This window comes from Lynx rufus, unplaced genomic scaffold, assembly GCF_022079265.1.
Source record: "Lynx rufus isolate CCGP_SWC_20201006 ecotype Redwood Valley unplaced genomic scaffold, mLynRuf1.p SCAF_48, whole genome shotgun sequence".
Lineage (NCBI taxonomy): Eukaryota > Metazoa > Chordata > Mammalia > Carnivora > Felidae > Lynx > Lynx rufus.
In genome coordinates, this window is record NW_025814865.1 from 1,271,637 (window position 1) to 1,289,281 (window position 17,645).

A 17,645-nucleotide genomic window follows, 5' to 3' on the forward strand; every position below is an offset into this window, starting at 1 on the left:
AGATGGGAGTCAGGAAATTTGACTTGAACTGCCACTTTTTTTTTGCTTGACCTGTACCTTGTGCTTTGTGGTTGGTCGCATGGAGGAGAGGGACCAGAAGTCCATAGGAACAAGGGGCGGGTTGGTATATATGTGCACGTGTGTGTGTGTGTGTGTGTGTGTGTGTGTGTGTGTGTGTGTAGCCTGTGGTTTCTGGGAGTCCTGTGTCCCCTTCTCCTCCCCTCCCCCTTTCCTTCCTTCTCGGGTCCCGCTTCTTCTGCCCCATGTCTCTATTTCTTGGCTGGTGAGTTCAGGTAAAATCCAACCCTTGCCTGCCTGTTTCCTCGTCTGTAAAAGGATTTGGAAAACCCTACCTTACAGCACTTATTCCAGAATGTGGAGGGTCTTGTATGTTGCCTGAAAGTCAGATGGTGCCTAGCAGAGCAGGGCTAGAGCTGACTAAGAACATCGGATGCTCGCGTCGCCTGGGTGGCTCAGTTGGTTGAATGTCTGACTTCAGCTCACGTCGTGATCTCATGGTTCGTGAGTTCAAGCCCTGCATTGAGTTCACTGCCTTCAGTGCAGGGCCCACTCTGGATCCTCTGTCCCCGTCTCTCTCTGTCCCTCCCCTGCTCATGCTTGCTCTCAAAAATGAGTAAGTGTTAAAAAACAAAAAACACATCTGATACTCACGTGTGCCTGCCACCCCTCGCTGTTCTCCCTCTGTGTGCCGGTTCCTTTGTTCCTCCCTGGTCCCACGCCCTGCCTCCTGCTTTCTTAGACACCTTTATGCAGGCATAGCATTTCCTAATTCACCCACATTGGGGCGCCTGGGTGGCTCAGTCGGTGAAGCGTCTGACTTCCGCTCCGCTCGTGATCTTGCGGTTTGTGGGTTCAAGCCCCGCGTCGGGCTCTGTGCTGGCAGCTCAGAGCCTGGCACCTGTGTCAGATTCTCTGTCTCCCTTTCTCTCTGCCCCTCCCCCAGTCACACTCTCTCTTTCTCTCTCAAAAATAAACATTTAAAAATAATTGAAAATAGAATAAAATTCACCCGTGTTAAGTGTGCACGTCAGGGACCCAGTCCCCTCAGAGCTGTGCGCCCATCACCGCTGCCCAGTGTTTGGGGCCATTTCCATCACCCCGGAAGATCCTTGGCAGCCTTTGTACCTCCGTGTTCCCGCCTCAGCCCCAGGCAACCTCGAATCTTCTGTCTCGAACAGGTTGGCCTATTCTGGACATTTCCCACAGACGGGAGTCCTGCACTCCTCTGGCCTCTGCGTCTGGCTTCATTCGCTCGATGGGACCTTTCCAGGTTCATCCACACTGGAGCGCGTACCGGCATTTCTTCCCTTTTCCTCGCCGAGCGCTGTTTCCCTGGGCGTCACATCACATTTGTCCGTTCACCTGCTGATGGACACGCTGAGCTCTCCACGCGGGCGGTCCTCCACGTCTTACAGGTGCTCTCGGGAGGTGGCCGGGCTCTGTGGTCACTTAAGTCCTCGCGATATCCATTCCATCACTCGTGAGCAGGGATGGGGGGTTTCCTCTTAATATATCGTAGGACTGTTAGAAAATCTAATAAGCCAACTATTTGAACAATGTGTCTCGTGGCGTTTCTCTCTGACCTCAGGAAGTAACTCTGAATTCTTGTAATGTGGAGAAAAATCCCCAGCTTTGTCACACTGACAGCTAAATGGAGAGCGGTTCGGGAGGCATACTGTCTAGGGAGCTTTCTCTGAAAATGTGTGGTGCGGTGTGCACATGTCTCGTCTTGCCCTCCTGAGAGGGTGGGATGCGGAAGGAACCTGGGAAGGGAGGCTCAGTCTGGGCAGAGGCGAGCCTCAGCTGTCTGTGATAGTGGCCTGCACCCCGTTGCTCTGCTTTCTCCGTGGCGTGGCGCTGGCACGAGGCGCTCGGACGCTTGCTGCCCTGGGCCTCCGGGGACCCCAGCTCCTTCCCGGATGTGGCAGGGCCCCCGAGTCGTCCTCGGCCGGGGAGATGTCTTCCACTGGGCTCAGCGGTCCCAAGGACGGTGGGGAGGTGCTCCTTGGGGGGTGGGGTGTCGAGCAGGGGCAGGGTTTCAGTACGGGATTTGGCTGCACTTGGCCTCCTGCGGACCCCCGTGAGGCAGGTGTGGATCTTGTTGCCGCCTCCACGGGAGCCTCCCGCCCCACAGCACAGATCGAGTCTTGACTGTTGAGGCAGGTGGAGTAGTTTGCACCAAAGCATCTAGGATAGTAAGCTGTGCATCATGGTAGAGCCTTTGTTTGTTCTCACACTTGCAGTGTGACCCTAAGCCCTCCAGAGCTAAATGAGACAGAAGGAAACAAAACACCAAAACACCTCAAGAGAAGTTGGAGCTAACCTCTTCTTGATGGCCCAGCTTCTTTTGGAAAACATTTGCATACACTGATCAAAGAGGGCAGGCATGGGGCGCCTGGGTGGCGCAGTCGGTTAAGCGTCCGACTTCGGCCGGGTCACGATCTTGCGGTCCGTGAGTTCGAGCCCCGCGTCGGGCTCTGGGCTGATGGCTCAGAGCCTGGAGCCTGTTTCCGATTCTGTGTCTCCCTCTCTCTCTGCCCCTCCCCCGTTCATGCTCTGTCTCTCTCTGTCCCAAAAATAAATAAACGTTGAAAAAAAAAAAAAAGAGGGCAGGCACTTTGTCCACAGCCAGCTTTTCTCCCTTGTCACTCAGGGGCCACAGCAATGCTCCGCTAAGGGGCTCACGATTAGGCTTCTATGGAAGCCATCAGAAACCAAGCAACAGGGCGGGATCCACTGAAACAGTGGCATCCCTTTCTTGACTGAAATTTCACCAGGTGGCTCTTGGTGTTGATAGCCATCATTGAGCCGTGTCTGCTTACATCGAATATTATTTGTCACTTCCTGACTGCTCTACTGGGTCCCACCGACCTGTGTGTGTGCTGCGTGTCGTCTGTGCCCACGGGTGCCGGGTTTCTGTATCGACAGGGTGGCACGGGGAGGGAGGAGGCTTTCCGTTGGTCACCTGTGCTTTCGATGGGGCATGTTTGAGTGATTGGTGGCCTTCTCTTATCTCCCACGTAGCCTTACCCAGTCTGGAGGGAAACCTTGCTTGTTAATCTGGCTGGTCCTGAAGTTCAAGAGCTTCTCCACACCCCCAGCCCTCCAGAAAACAAGCGACTTCAGAGTTTTTGGAAACTACAGTTGAAACTCTTGGTGGCCTAATGTGATTCTTAATTGCTTAGAACCCAGCCATGAGGCCTTGCAAAGTCTTTCGAGAGGAATTTTTTTTTAAGCCTTTAAAGAATAGAGTTTAGTCAGATGGTCCAGTGGAGGTTTTCACGTACGTATACATCTGTTTCACGTATACGTATACATTTCACGTACGTATATGTAGATTGACACTTCTGGGGATCGTCTGTGTTGTTGAATTCGCCCGTTCCCTCTGTTGCGCTGACCGGTGTCACATTGGCAGATTGCACATTAGATGCGTGAGTTTCTTTTTTTTAACATCAGAGGCTAATTTTCAGAACATAACTAGGGGTGCCTGGGTGGCTCGGTGGGTTAAGTGTCCAGCTCTTGGCTTCGGCTCACGTCATGATCTCACAGTTCGTGAGTTCTGCATTGGCAATGTGGAGCCTAGCTGGGATTCTCTCTTCCCCTGTGTCTCTCTCTGACCTTCCCCTACTTGCACTGCCTCTGTCTCTGTCAAAATAAATTTTAAAAAAGATTAAATTTCAGGACATAACTGTAAGGAGAGCCAACAGGAGAACAATGTCTGTGAAGATACCTCTCCTTGTTGATGGAGGCAGGCAGCTCTGTGCCTTTTCTGACTTCTGCATGTTTGTCATCTGCCACGGAGCTCTCACTTCAACCTTGACTTGACTTGCCCACTTGAGATAAGACCTGTTTTCTACCAGATTTGAGGTCCTTGGAGACCCTGGTTTTATCAGGAGCAGGAGGAGAAGGTGACAGATGACTACAGGGCATGATACCAATTTGGAAAGAAAACTCCACTCTCCGAAAGCTTTGTACGTCTTCCCGTCCATGTACATTTATTTCTAAGCCCTCTTGCTGTGCTAACCTTTTAAAAATTAAAAGAATGTATATCACTTAGAGGCGGTCTTTTATACAGAAGATACTGTGAATGGTACTCCTGTGTATCTTTGGTTTCTATCCCAAATTCTTGTGAATAGATTAGATTACAAAAATTTTAATTTAACCTCAGGATTAAAATCCATCCCTGCTATTTTAACAGTTGCCTGCTTGGGATTGTCTCTCTCTCCCGCTCTGTCTCCCTCTGAAATAAATAAATAAACATTAAAAAGAAAAAGAAGTTGTATACGTATATGCAACAGAGAAAGAAAAATTGAGTATATCAAGATTGGTAAATGTTTTTTAGTTAGGGAATACAGGTGAGTGCCCTCTCCCCCCACCACAGACACACTTTTTATGCTTTTGTGTAATTTAAAACTGTGTTGCACTGAATACTTTTTTTTTTCTAATTTCTAAAAAATTTTTTAAATTGTAGGGGCGCCTGGGTGGCTCAGTCGGTTAAGCGTCCGACTTCGGCTCGGGTCATGATCTCGTGATCCGTGAGTTCGAGCCCCGCATCGGGCTCTGTGCCGACAGCTCAGAGCCTGGAGCCTGTTTCAGATTCTGTGTCTTCCTCTCTCTCTGACCCTCCCCCGTTCATGCTCTGTCTCTCTCTGTCTCAAAAATAAATAAACGTTAAAAAAATTAAAAAAAAATTTTTTTTAATTTTAAAAATTTTATTTGGTGGGGAGAGGGGCAGAGAGAAAATGAGTGAGAGAATTCCAAGCAGGCTCTGTGCTGTCAGCGCGGAGCCTGACGTGGAGTTCAGACTCTCGAACTGTGAGATCGTGGCCTGAGCTGAAATCGAGAGTTGGCCGCTCCATCGTCTCAGCCACTCAGGTGCCCCCTAAATGCTTATTTTTAAGAAAGCAAATGAATGTTGTATACAGCTTTGCAGAACTTGGCTTTTCCAACTAGGGTCATTTGGAGATGGAAAGATTTATTTCCTTTTTAAAAATTCATGACATCCTCCGTTGCAGCGCATCTGGTAAAACAGTGTGTGCGCAAGGATTTTTATGATGCATAAAATAGGCTGTTAGGTGTCACATATGCCTTCTGACACGTTTCATGCCTTTTCCCTCTGGCTTCCGTGATGCCTGGTGAAAAAGCCCTGTGGAGTTTTCGATTTGGACCTTCTGAAATCCCGAGGAAGAGGAAGAGGAGGGGACAGGAGAGAATATCCTGGAGGGGGTGGCAGGATGCCAGCTGCGTGGTTCCTTACCCTGAGGACTCCTGGGCCACAGTCCCTGCACCTTATCCTGGGTGGCCGGAACAGCTGAGTCTGTGTTGTCTGACTCTTCCTTTCCGGCATCGCTGGACCCCCTCCAGCAATTATTCAGAATGCGTTCTGTGCAAAAATTACCGGTTTTCTCTAACGGGGCACAGAAGTGGATACTTACGTTCAAATATTCTGATTGATGCTGTGTGGGGTGTGTGTGTCCATGTGCTCGAATTGTCCAGCAACTTCTTTAATGAGCATTCTGTGTTGGAAATTTCTCTTATTTATGACTTCCTGGGATTTCTTGCTTTCAGTTCTTGTTAAAGTCATGTCACGTTTTAGGGAGTTTGGACCCCTTTCCCTTTTAACCTGGTGTTCTACTTTGCGATACATTTTTTATTTAAACAAATTTCTGAAGGTCCTTGTGAGACTTGGAGGGATTTCACTGAAATATTGCTTTTTAAAATTTTTTTATTTATTTGTTTGTTTGTTTGTTTGTTTGTTTATTTTTGAGAGAGAGCACAGAGAGAGAGAAAGAGAGGGCACGAGTGAGTGAGAGCTAGAGAGAGAGAGGGAGCGAGGGAGAGAATCCCACACAGTCGCCGCACTGGGAGTGCAGAGCCCCAGGCAGGGCTCTAGTTCTCCTGATGTGGGGCTCGAACTCACGAGCTGTGAGATCATATCTTGAGCTGAAGTCAGACACTTAACCGACTGAGCCACCCTGAAATATTCTTAATTTTTCCTTTGAACTACGGTAGGCAGGTTCCTGTCCTAGGGTCCTTGTGAGAGAATTCACACTGCGTGGTGCATAGTGCTGGATGGCTTTCAGCCCTGAATCACAGACATGGTGAGCTCGTAAGAGTGAATCACAGGGTCCCCTCCTTGAGTCTAAAGTGCGTGCCTAGGGTCGCCTGGGTGGTTCAGTCGGTTAAGTGCTCGACTTCAGCTCAGGTCACGATCTCACGGTTCGTGAGCCCGAGCCCCGCGTCGGGTTCTGTGCTGTCAGTGTGGAGCCTGGAGCCTGCTTTGGATTCTGTGTCTCCTTCTCTCTCTGCTCCTGCCCTGCTCATGCTCTGTCTGTCTCTGTCTCTCTCTCTAAGATAAACATCAAAAAACATTTTCTAAACAAATAAGTAAAGTGTGTGTCTAATTTGGTGGCCCAAATGCCTGTGGTTCAGGGTTTTCAGAGGGGTCTCCCCGACGCCACCCCATGAAGACAGGAAGCTGAAGCAGGTTTCTGTCCGGTCGTTTGGTTAAATGAAACTGCCCGGCCTCAGGAATGCTGTCGTACATTCCATGTCTGGTAGTGAGGGCAGGAGCCTGGAATTTGGTGGTGTCCTCTGTCCCTCCCTCTGTCCCCTTTCCCTTCCCTGCTCCCTCTTCTGGGAGTGGAGTGGGCTTGTCTTGGGGCGTGGGGGTGGGGAGGAACAAAGCTGGACTCTGTCCCCAGGGCTCCTGTGATCTTTGCTGACCCTGTCCTGCCGCAGTCAGAAATGCAAGGTGCCATCCACCCACCTAGGAGGGGCTCGTAATCCAGCGTGCCCTGACTACTACCAGCAGCCTGCCGGCCCCACTTCTCAGGAACACAGGGGCTCCTGGGGTCCCCAGGCAGGAGCGAGTGCTGGTCACTCATGCGGCTGGTTTCCCATGTCCTGGCCACACACAGTACATTGTTGCTGTTTTTAATAAAATCTGTGTTTGGGGAAGAGTTTGTGATCTACAGAGAAGTTGCGAAAGTGGCACAGAGCACCCCCATGTGCCCCACGCACCCAGTTTTCCCCTTGGTAGAGGGAATGGCGGTAGTTTTCTCCAGTGACCCAATATTGATACGTGACCACTAAGCTCGTATTTTATTCAGCTTTCCTTAGTTTTCCTCTGATGCCTTTTCCGTTGCAGGATTTCATCCAACACGCCACAACATACTCGGTTCTCTTGCTGCCTTGGGCTCCTCTTGACCGTGACCATTTCTCAGGCTTCCCTTGTTTTGAGCCGGGCTGGTTGGCTGTTGTGTAGAGTGCCCTGCTCTACAGGGCATTGCAGTGCAGTGCATTTGTCTGATATTTCTGTCACGGTGAAACTGAGGTTCTGGTTTTTGGGGAGGAAGATCACAGAGGTCAAGCAGCATTCTCATTACCCATAATGTTTTTTACTTTGATTTTCCAATTTTCCTAATTTTAGAAGTTAAGATTTTTCACATCTGCTTTGGAAATTTTGAACTCCAGGGGAGGAAAAGCATGGAATTTCCTTCTGAAACTCTTTTTGTGGGAGCCTGGGTGGCTCAGTCGGTTGAGCGTCTGACTTTGGCTCAGGTCATGATCACACTGCTTGTGGGTTCAAGCCCCACGTCGGGCTGGGTGCTGACCGCTCAGAGCCTGGAGCCTGCTTTGGATTCTGTATCTCCCTCTCTCTTTGCCCCTCCCTTGCCTGTGTTCTGTCTCTGTCTCTGTCTCTCAAAAATGAATGAACATTTAAAAAAAAATTTTAACTCTTTTGGCAAAGCAACTTTTTTATTGGAATTGTCCAGCTGGGGTGCAGTTATGGGCTGAATTTTTGTCCCCCCTCTAAATTCATGTATTGAAACCCTAATTCCTAGCCCCTCAAAATGTGATAGGGCATTTAGAGAGGTGACAAAATTAAATGAGGCTCTAATCTAACCTGATGGGGGTCCTGACATGAGGAGGAACAGACAGACACCAAGGATTCTTGCAGACAGAGGAAGGCCACGTGAGGAAAGTAGCTGTCTGCAAGCCAAGGAGAGCGGATGGATTTCTATTGTTTAGGCCACCCCATCTGTAGGATCCGAGCTGACTGATGTGGCGGGGTGGGGTGGGGTTGGCGATTACCGCTGCTGTGCTGTTTGGACGTTTGTAGACGTCATTGTTTTGGACAGGAAGCCTGCCCAGCATGTCCTATAGATACGTTATTTATTCTGTTCTGTTCTGTACACTACAAATATGTTAGGTTTCAGAATATGGCTGAATGAGGAAATAGGTTTCAGGGATGGCTTGAATTGATACGTTGTTGTGTGCACCTTCTCCCCACGTCAGCAAAGCTGTCCTTTGTCAGGGCACATCGTATTTTTTGTTTTTTTTTTTTAATTTTTTAAAATTTATTTTTGAGAGAGAGACAGAGAGTGAGCGGTGGAGGGGCAGAGAGCGTGGGAGACACAAAATCCGAAACAGGGTCCAGACTCAGAGCTGTCAGCACCGAGCCTGATGTGGGGCTCGAACCCACGAACCATGAGATCATGGCCTGAGCCGAAACCAAGAATCAGACACTTCACCGACTGAGCCACCTAGGTGCCCCGGGCAGATCTCATTCTGTTGGGCTGACAAATTACTGTCCTTCTCTAGAGCGGCAGGCATTGGCAAGCCATCTGTGTTAAGAGCCAGATTGTGGCGTTTTCGGTTTGTGGTGTGGCAGGCCACACGGTCGCTGGGGCAGGTGCTGAGTGCACCTGTTGGCCAGCCCTTGCTCTGTTGCGGGAGGACACAGAACCATGACTCTCTCTTGAGGCTGTTGTTTATTTTTGCGGTCATGTCGTTGCTTTTTTGTGTAGATGGGCCCATCTCTAGGTAACAGTGTCATGTTTTCTCTGGGAAGTTTTCCCGGGCATCTCCTCTGCAGGCCTGCTTCCCAAGTGCCATGTTGCCACAGAGCGTCTCAGAGAGATCGAGAGCAGCCCATCACCCTGACCAGCGGCCAGCCTGAGCCACTAGACTGGCTCACTGTTCTCCAGAGCATGTACCCCAATCCTGCCTTTGAAACTGCAGGGGAGTCCTCTCAAGCTAGCATCCCTCCTCCTAGATGGGTGTGTGTGTGTGTGTGTGTGTGTGTGTGTGTGTGTTCTTGAAAACAAAGGCTTTTATTGTCTCTAGTTGTGGGGAAGGATGAGGGGGTGGAAGCTTCCAGAATGGAAAGGGCTCAGAGCCCAGGGCTGAACCTTGTCTGCACGTCAGCCCTCCCTGGCCCCTCCTCACCCTCGTTTCTGCTTTTCTCTGCCCTCCAGTCCCTGTCTGCTGCAGACGCCCTTCCCCGCGAGTTACACATCATCCTTGGCAGCTGCCGTCCAGCCTCAGGGAAGGGGGATGACGAGGGACTCCGTGTGGCCCCTGTGCCTTATCCAGCTGCCTCCAGTGACTTGTTCTGCCTTGTTCTCCCTGCGGTCCCTGGGCCATGCAGAGCTGGCCTCGATTTTTTGTCCCCCCTCCCAGTGACCTAACCTCTGCTTCTGTACTCACCCATCCCCTTCCCATCCCAGTTCGCGACATCGTCTCAGGTACGTCCCTATATGCATCGAGTCCTGTCCCGGCTGGCTCCCCTTCCAGGTTATTAAAGTAGTCTCCTATGCTGGTCTTCCCCCTCCAGCACATCTATGAGCCTAGCTCTGTGTGTGCTCATTCCCTGCTTGAAATACTGTAGTGGCTCCTCCCTCGTGCACTGCTGACTTTTAAAAATAATCTGGGCAAACAGGCCAAGGTCACTCACCTGCCGTAGCCTGGATATCTGTATTTTCCTCTCTCTGAGCCTGTGGACTCAACTGAGAAAGCCTCTGTGTTGTTCCCTTTTATGACCCGCCTGCCACTGCCTGCCACTTCGGTTCCCGTGTTCCCTGTGCCCAGAACTGCCTGCCTCTCAAGGGTCCCGTGCCTCACCCCATCTGAAACACCCACCCCCTCAAATCCACCGTCTTCCTAGAGTTTTCAGTATTTGGTCCAAGTAGAGAAAGGCTCTCCCTGTGATTCCACTTGGAGCTTTGTTTTTATGTTTCCTATTTTATTTTATTTTATTTATTTTATTTTATTTTATTTTATATTTTATTTTATATTTATTTTATTTTGTATTTATTTTATTTTTTATTTTATTTAATTTTATTTTTATTTTAGAGAGAGAGAGTGCACAAGTGGAGGAGATGGGCAAAGGGAGAGAGAGAGAGAGAGAGAGAGTGAGTGAGAGAGGGTGTGTATCCCAAGCAGGCTCCACACTCAGCTTGAAGCCTGATGTAGGGTTCGAGCCCATGACCTGGGATCATGATCTGAGCCGGATTCAAGAGTAGAATGTTCGGGGTACCTGGTGGCTCAGTTAGTTAAGCATCTGACCCTTGACTTCGGCTCAGGTTATGATCTCGAAGTTTGTGAGTTCGAGCCCCACATCAGGCTCCGAGCTGACAGTTTGGAGCCTGCTTGCGATTCTTTCTGTCCCCGTCTCTCTGCCCCTCCCCCGTTTCTCCCTCCAAATAAGTAAATAAACTTAAGAAAAAAAAAAAAGTAGGATGCTCAACTGACTGAGTCACCCAGCTGCCCCTGGAGCTTTGCTTTGTGACCTTTGCTTTGTGCCTGATACTGATGCTTTGTTTCACGTATACATGATTCCTCGGAGGACACTGGCTGCCCCTGTGGCATCCGTTCCCTCCCGAGGTACCCACCTAGTTCCCACCTTCCTGGGCTGTGTCCGGCTTTGGGCATGGACCTGACTGGTTTAGGGGGGGCCCACTGGTCTTTCCAGTGGTTTATTGTTGTTGTTTTGGTAGTGGGTATGTGTTTCCATTCTGGCCAGTAAAGTGGGTAGGGAGCTCTGGAGGGGGGCTTCAGGGAATAGATGCCCTGTCTTGTGCTGGGCACAAACCCAGAACAGAGGGGTAGGCCTCGCAGACCCCTTGGCAGAGGGTGGGCTCACCTGTGAGCTTCTAGGCTTCTCCCAGCCTCACTTTCTCGTTTTCAGTGTTTGTCCAGGAGATTAGAAAACTTGGACTTACTGTACCCTTAAAGCTCTATTGTGGTTTAATTGTAGAGGGATTCTCTAACACGTTTCATTTAGTGACTTGCATCGGGATGAACGACGGGTGATCCAAACATCCGTTTCTTCAGGGCTCACTGGTGTTGTCAGGTTACTGTCAGGGAACCAGTAACGAGAGGTGAATTTATGCCTCACCTCCATGCCTCACCATAAGCTGGAAAGTGCATGTTTGAACCGGGAGCCCTGCCGTGTTCAGCTGTCCGTTTCTCCAGCCTTCCGGAAGGCAGTGCAGTGGTGGTGGGTGTCTGGCTTTGTCCTGTTCCTACTTCCCTGTAGCCTGCTCTGTGAATATTCTCCTGTGCTGTTCCCCCACTAGCTCCCCTGGCCATCATGTCTCCGGTCCCACAACTGCCAAAATGTACGGCGGGGGGTGGGGGGCTGGCTGGCATCCTGGTTTCCTGAGGCTTTTGCTGAGATGCCTTTTATCAGTCAACATAACCTTGACCCCAGGGGCCCTAGGCGTCTTACCTAGGGAATGAACTGTCCTGTCGTTGCATACAGTTCTTGGACTGCAGCTCCCAGACACCAGCATTGTGATGGTAATGATGTACGCTGACCTAACATTGGCATATGGAGGTGCCAGTCTGCACCCCAAGAAGGAGCTGATTCCATCTAGAAAAGAACTTCTGGGGATCAGCTCCTATATGTTCTCTCAGTGTTACTGCTGTTTTTTAAAATTTATTTTCCTTTTATTTATTTTATTATTATGAAATAGTAGGTGCTCTTTATTTGTTAATATGTATCTTTTGGTAGTGAAGTAGAACTTGCATTCAGAAAAGTAAAAAATGACAACAGCTGGATGAATTTTCCTGGAGTGAACACGGCTGTGTAAGTCATTATCCAGATCAAGAGATCGAACTTTCCTGTTTCTATGTCCTAGGCCCCACAGGTGCCACTGAACCTCTCCCCTGAAGATGCTGTGTCTTAAATTTTCACACCATAGATTAGCCTCTATTTGACCTTTATGTAAACGAAATAAAAATATTCGTGTCCAGCCTTTTAACTCTTTTGTTTAGGAGATTGTAGCTATAGTAGCCCATTTTCTTTGCTGAACCACAGGGCCGTGTGTGTGTGTGTGTGTGTGTGTGTGTGTGTGTGTGTGTGTGTGTGTAAGGGGACTTTAGAAAATTCTCAGTGGCTTTGACATCCTTGTGGTCCCTTTTCATCCTTCCCCAGAGATGAGCCATCTTGAACACAGATTTGACATCTGTTGCCTCAGAGCCCACCCCTGGCTGCTCTGTGGCTGGGGTCTGCCTTCCAGAAGATTTATTGTTTTCTCGCAGACACTTTGTAACTACTTCAGTAGAGTGCTCAGATGCATGCTAGCTGCTTCTGCGGTTGATTTCCTTTCATGGAATTTTATAGATGGAATCTGGACTCCCCAAGACATATCAACTTCCGTCTTATAAAAGGGTAATCCAAGTGATAGAATATTGCTTTTGATCTGTTGAGTTTTGTCTTTGGGTTGCTTTTTTTTTTAATGTTTATTTCTTTATTTGAGAGAGAGAGAGCAAGAGAGAGAGCGCGTGCATGAGCAGGGCAGGGGCAGAGAGGGAGAGAGAGGATCCCAAGCAGGCTCCGCACTGTCAGTGCAGAGCCTGACCTGTGGCTCAAACCCCCGAACCGTGAGATCAAGACCTGAGCCAAAGCCAAGAGTCAGACACTTAACTAACTGAGCCACCACCCAGGGTGCCCTGTGTTTTTGGTTTCTTAAAGCAGTTAACTGTACTTACTGTTCCGTGCTTGTCTTGGCCTCAGCTCAGTATTTGGGAATCCAGGCAAATCTCCTTGTAGAGTAAGCCTGGCGTACCAGGATGATAACATTCAAATCCAAGGGCAAGGAGTGAGGCCCTTCACAGGTTGGGGTTCATTTTGAAGCACAAGATAAAGCGCTGAGAGAGTGATGTTCACTGTAAGGACTTGCAGGGCACATCCTGGTCTCTGAAAGAAATGCTATTTTACCAAGTCTTTTGCAGTGAGTGACCACAGTGCTCTGGGACACAGTGTGCACCAAAGGAGGTAGGATTGATTGATTGATTTTTTTGGTCCTAAAAGCTGTGTGAATCCAGAGATGACTGGAAAGTATCAACATACTAAGATATTCACAGACGAACACAGGAGATGCAGTGCTCTGGGGGCCTCCAGAGAAACTGAAGTCTGATCAAAGGAGGAAGAGGGTAGCTAGTGGAATAATTAGGTAGCTCAGGAGAGTGACCGACCAGCATCCAGCTGTATAAAGGGTGCTGTTCCTAAGAAGTCTGTGTGGCAAGCCTTGGCCAGTCCTGACCTATGATCACCGTTCTTACCCTCACTAGTGATTTTGCAGCCTGAGTTCTGATGTCCTGCAAAAATGCTGCGTTAGCTTCTGGACGCAGCATTCCCCCGTGTCCTTGAGCGGTGGCTGATTCTTCTAAGGATGTCTCCCCTTTGATTTAATCATGTCCCAATGGAATTAACTTTTTTTTTTTTTTTTTGAGAGAGAGAGACAGACAGCACAGGCGAGGGAGGGGCAGAGAGGGAGACACAGAATCCGAAGCAAGCTCCAGGCTCTGAGCTGGCAGCACTGAGCCCGACACGGGGCTCGAACTCACGGACTGGGAGATCATGACCTGAGCTGAAGTCAGACACTTAACTGACTGACCCACCCAGGTGCCCCTGGAATTAACTTTTAAAATAGTTTTTCTTTAACCTTTGCATCTGTAGCTGCATTTCTCCTTACCCATAATGGAGGGTAGGGGCGGAAGAAGGAATCTCTTATGGATTTGAGAAGCTTATGTTATTAGGGCGTTAATGCCCCATATGTGTTGGGGCAAATGTGAGGATGGAAAGGAGAAGCTGTTGTGTAGAGTACAAATCTACATTTATGAATTCAGCGGTCCATCGCCGGGTCACAGCAGACCCCAAATTTGTGTGTTCTTCGCGGCTGTTGGTATGTTACTGAAGTTAAGTCAGGTGTCTAGAGAGAGACGTCCTAGGAGGTAAAATTGACAGAGAAGTTCTAGGAGATAAGATCTTCTGCTACAGGGTTATCGGGAGAGGAAATAGAGGGAGCCCATACGATATGTTTTAATGGTTCACCACTAATTAGATATATGACCTTGAACGAGCTACTTCATATCTCTGAGCTGAATAAACTGCCCTTTGACCAACTTTTTAACCCCATGAATCTGTTTATCTCCACGATGAGGGTGGTCAGGTGCATGTCCCACATGGTGGGAAGGTTTCACAACGCATGCCAAGTGCCCACCCAGTGTCCTGCATGAGTGAGCCATTGAGTGAAGGGTGTTTTGTTGTTATTCCTGGAACACACAGCTTCTGTTCCATTCACGTACCTTGATCACCTAAAAGTCCAGAGCAAATGAGCTTCCACTTAGACGGGAATGTCCCTGGGGTTGGAACATTTGCCCAGCAGTACAAGCTAGGTGTGTGTGTGTGTGTGTGTGTGTGTGTGTGTGTGTGTGTGTGTGTGTGTGTGTGAGAGAGAGAGAGAGAGTGTGTGTGTGTGTGTGAGAGAGAGAGAGAGAGAGAGTGTGTGTGTGTGTGTGTGTGAGAGAGAGAGAGAGAGAGAGTGTGTGTGTGTGTGTGTGTGTGTGTGAGAGAGAGAGAGAGAGAGAGAGAGTGTGTGTGTGTGTGTGTGTGTGTGAGAGAGAGAGAGAGAGAGAGAGTGTGTGTGTGTGTGTGTGTGTGTGTGTGTGTGTGTGTGTGTGTGTGTGTGTGTGAAATACAGAGCACGGGAGCATGGTGAAGGCGTCTCTCCCTGCCTCCCTAATCATCTGCAGCTCCAAACAGTCCCAGCGCAGCTGCTTTTGACAGCTGGTGTGACAGTGCTGCAAGCCACGGGCATCTGAGGGCCCAGGAAGCAGGGAGTGCCCGCTGTGCTTAAGCAAACATGCCAGAGGAGAGGCTGGAGGTGCCCGCTGGCAGGAGCGGTCCCCGTGGAGGCTGGTACGCGCTCACCATCTCTGCTTCCTCTGGTTGATCTCGTCCCCTCTGCGACACGCTCTGCTTTTCTTCCAATCTCCCAGTGACTCGCTCCGGGGAGACACAGCTTCCCGTGGCCTTGGTTTCAGAGGCTGCCTCAGATATGGCATCACATCTTTGGCTCTCCCGCGGGGGGTACTGGTGGCCTCCCAGCCCTTCCTACGTGACCTGGGCATCGCTTGGAGTTTTGTGGGGTAGAGGAGGTCTCCCCTCCACCAAGGCCTTGCGGGGCCAGTTCCTCTGGGGTGACTGTCGGTTTTACAGGCTGCCTAGAGCGTGTCCTTATCGGCCCCTCATTTAAGAGCCTTCTGCCGGAAGTGGGGGGCTGAGTCCCCCTCTCCTTCACCCCATCCCGTCCACGTATCTTCCTCTGGAGTGGAGGCGCTAATGGGAAGACAGAGCAAGGCTGACCATCACCCTGACACCTCTCATTGTAGTGAACTTGGCCAACCTGTCAGCTAGCACTTGGACACAGTGGAGAGAACGCCGACAGACAAGACAGGGTGCTTTTTCCCAAGGTTGAAAGGAATGGTGACTGCTGTATGCCGTTAAACGAGGTACGGATACAGTACATTGTATGAAAGCGTGCGTGTTGGTGTTTAAAACAGGTGGACGCGGAGCAGATGGTCCGTATGTTCTGTGAGCGTTTTGGGTCGGTGGGGGTCCTGGGGTCTGTGGTTTCCTCCCCTCACAGCTGGGAGCCCTTGAAGGGACCGCCACTCTGCTCATCAGCAAACGATTCTGCCATTTGAGTCGCATACACCCAAGGCCCTCACGTGTTCATTGGATGGACATCTTGGGTCCGGGCTGGGCTGTCCCCCCACCCCCCCGCCCACCCCCCGCTCCAGCACAGAGTAACCTCACGTCCCTTGTTGGCTCATTCCCCCCCTCCCCACGCCACAGCACCTGCGGGGCTGTCCACTGCAGAGACTGAAGTCCCCGCCAGTGTCCACATCGTTCTCTGGTCTCCCACACTTGGGTTTTGCTAAGAGCCATCACTTTCTTGTCACTCCCCCCCGCCGCCCCTCCTGGACCCCAGTTCCCTTTATGTCTGTCACTGGTGCCAGGGAGAGGTCATGACTTCAGGAAGATACGCAGTTTTGTTTTCTGGGTTCAAGTTACTGTGCATGTTCCTACTTTCCTGCTGGAAGATGGTAGACAAGTATGAAGTCAGACACTGGCCGTCAGCTGGACTTAGGTTTTTTAATTTTTTTTAATGTTTATTTGTTTATTCTTGAGAGAGAGAGAGAGAGAGACAGAGCATGAGCAGGGCAAAGAGAGAGGGAGACACAGAATCCAAAGTAGGCTCCGAAGCAGAATCCGAATCCAGGCTGTCAGCACAGAGCCCCACGTGGGGCTCAAACTCACAAACTATGAGATCACGACCTGAGCCGAAGTGAGACGCCTAAGTGACTGAGCCACCCAGGTGCCCCTGGACTTAGTTCGTAAGTATTCCCTGCAGCTTCCTAACTTTACAAAACCCAGACCCCTATTCAGGAAGGACTACAGGTGATTCAACATGAAAATTCATGGACTTGCGGTCTCCTTGTTTTATCAAACCTTCAGTGGCTTGAGGGGATCCGATCTCTCTCTTCTACCCTATTTAAATGTTTCATACGGTTCTTGAATTTAAAAAGATTTTCAAAACAAATGCTTCACACGTGTGTTGCCCATTTGCTTTCGAGTAAGGTGAGGGGACGTGACCAGGGACGGCTTGTTACAGGTTTCACATTATTTTCCCTCACTTGTTTGTCCAGAGAGTATCTGAGTGCTTACCATCAGCTAGGTGCTGTAGTAGGGAGTGTAGCACATGAACACTTCCAGCAGGAGGAGCTGGTTCTGATTTGGATTTAAATTTTTTGTTTTTTTAGTGTTTTATTTTTTGAGAGACAGAGAGTGAGTGTGGGGGGAGGGGTGCAGAGAGAGGGAGACACAGAATCTGAAGCGGACTCCAGGTTCCAAGCCGTCAGCACAGAGCCCGACGCGGGGCTCGAACCCACGAACCCCGACATCACGACCTGAGCCGAAGCTGGATACTCGACCGGCTGAGCCACCCAGGTGCCCTGGTTCTGATTTGGATTTAAATGACAATTTCATAATTGTCCTCAACTCCAGCAATATGTCATTATTTCAGTTTTACCATCATATATTCATAAGCCTTCCTAGCAATGAACCGAAAATAAGGCAGGACAGGCTTTATCAGTTTCAAAGGAGTGTTCATTTAAAAACGGCCCTTTAAATTATGTACTGGAATGAGTACTCTGCTCATCAGCAAACGATTCTGTAGTTAAAAATCTCTTACTAAAAAGACCTCTTATTAAGCTCAGAAGGACATGCATCTAATTCCAACGGCTTTGTGTTTCATTGAATTAAAGAAATTCATATCAGTGAAGTGTTAACTGATATAATGTCTAGCTGTCAATTAAATTGGAAAATGTACTTGTTTATTATAAAAACTGAGTGCCTTCCATGCTATGAAAACCTAATAGTGTGCTTGCCTAGAAGATCAAAAGGGGGCTGCATGGGTGCGATGTCCTAGAGATCACGCTCTGGGATTCTTTTGATCCCCATAACTTCCGGTTAGTTTTTCCAT

The 17,645-nt window shown here is 49.4% G+C and overlaps 1 non-coding gene across 1 annotated transcript; it reads left to right on the top strand.

Moving 5' to 3' along the window:
• The first annotated feature begins 7,542 nt into the window (after positions 1-7,542).
• Positions 7,543-7,627, top strand: TRNAQ-UUG (transfer RNA glutamine (anticodon UUG)). The gene has a single exon. It is a non-coding gene; the product is annotated as a tRNA-Gln (tRNA).
• The last annotated feature ends 10,018 nt before the right edge of the window (positions 7,628-17,645 follow it).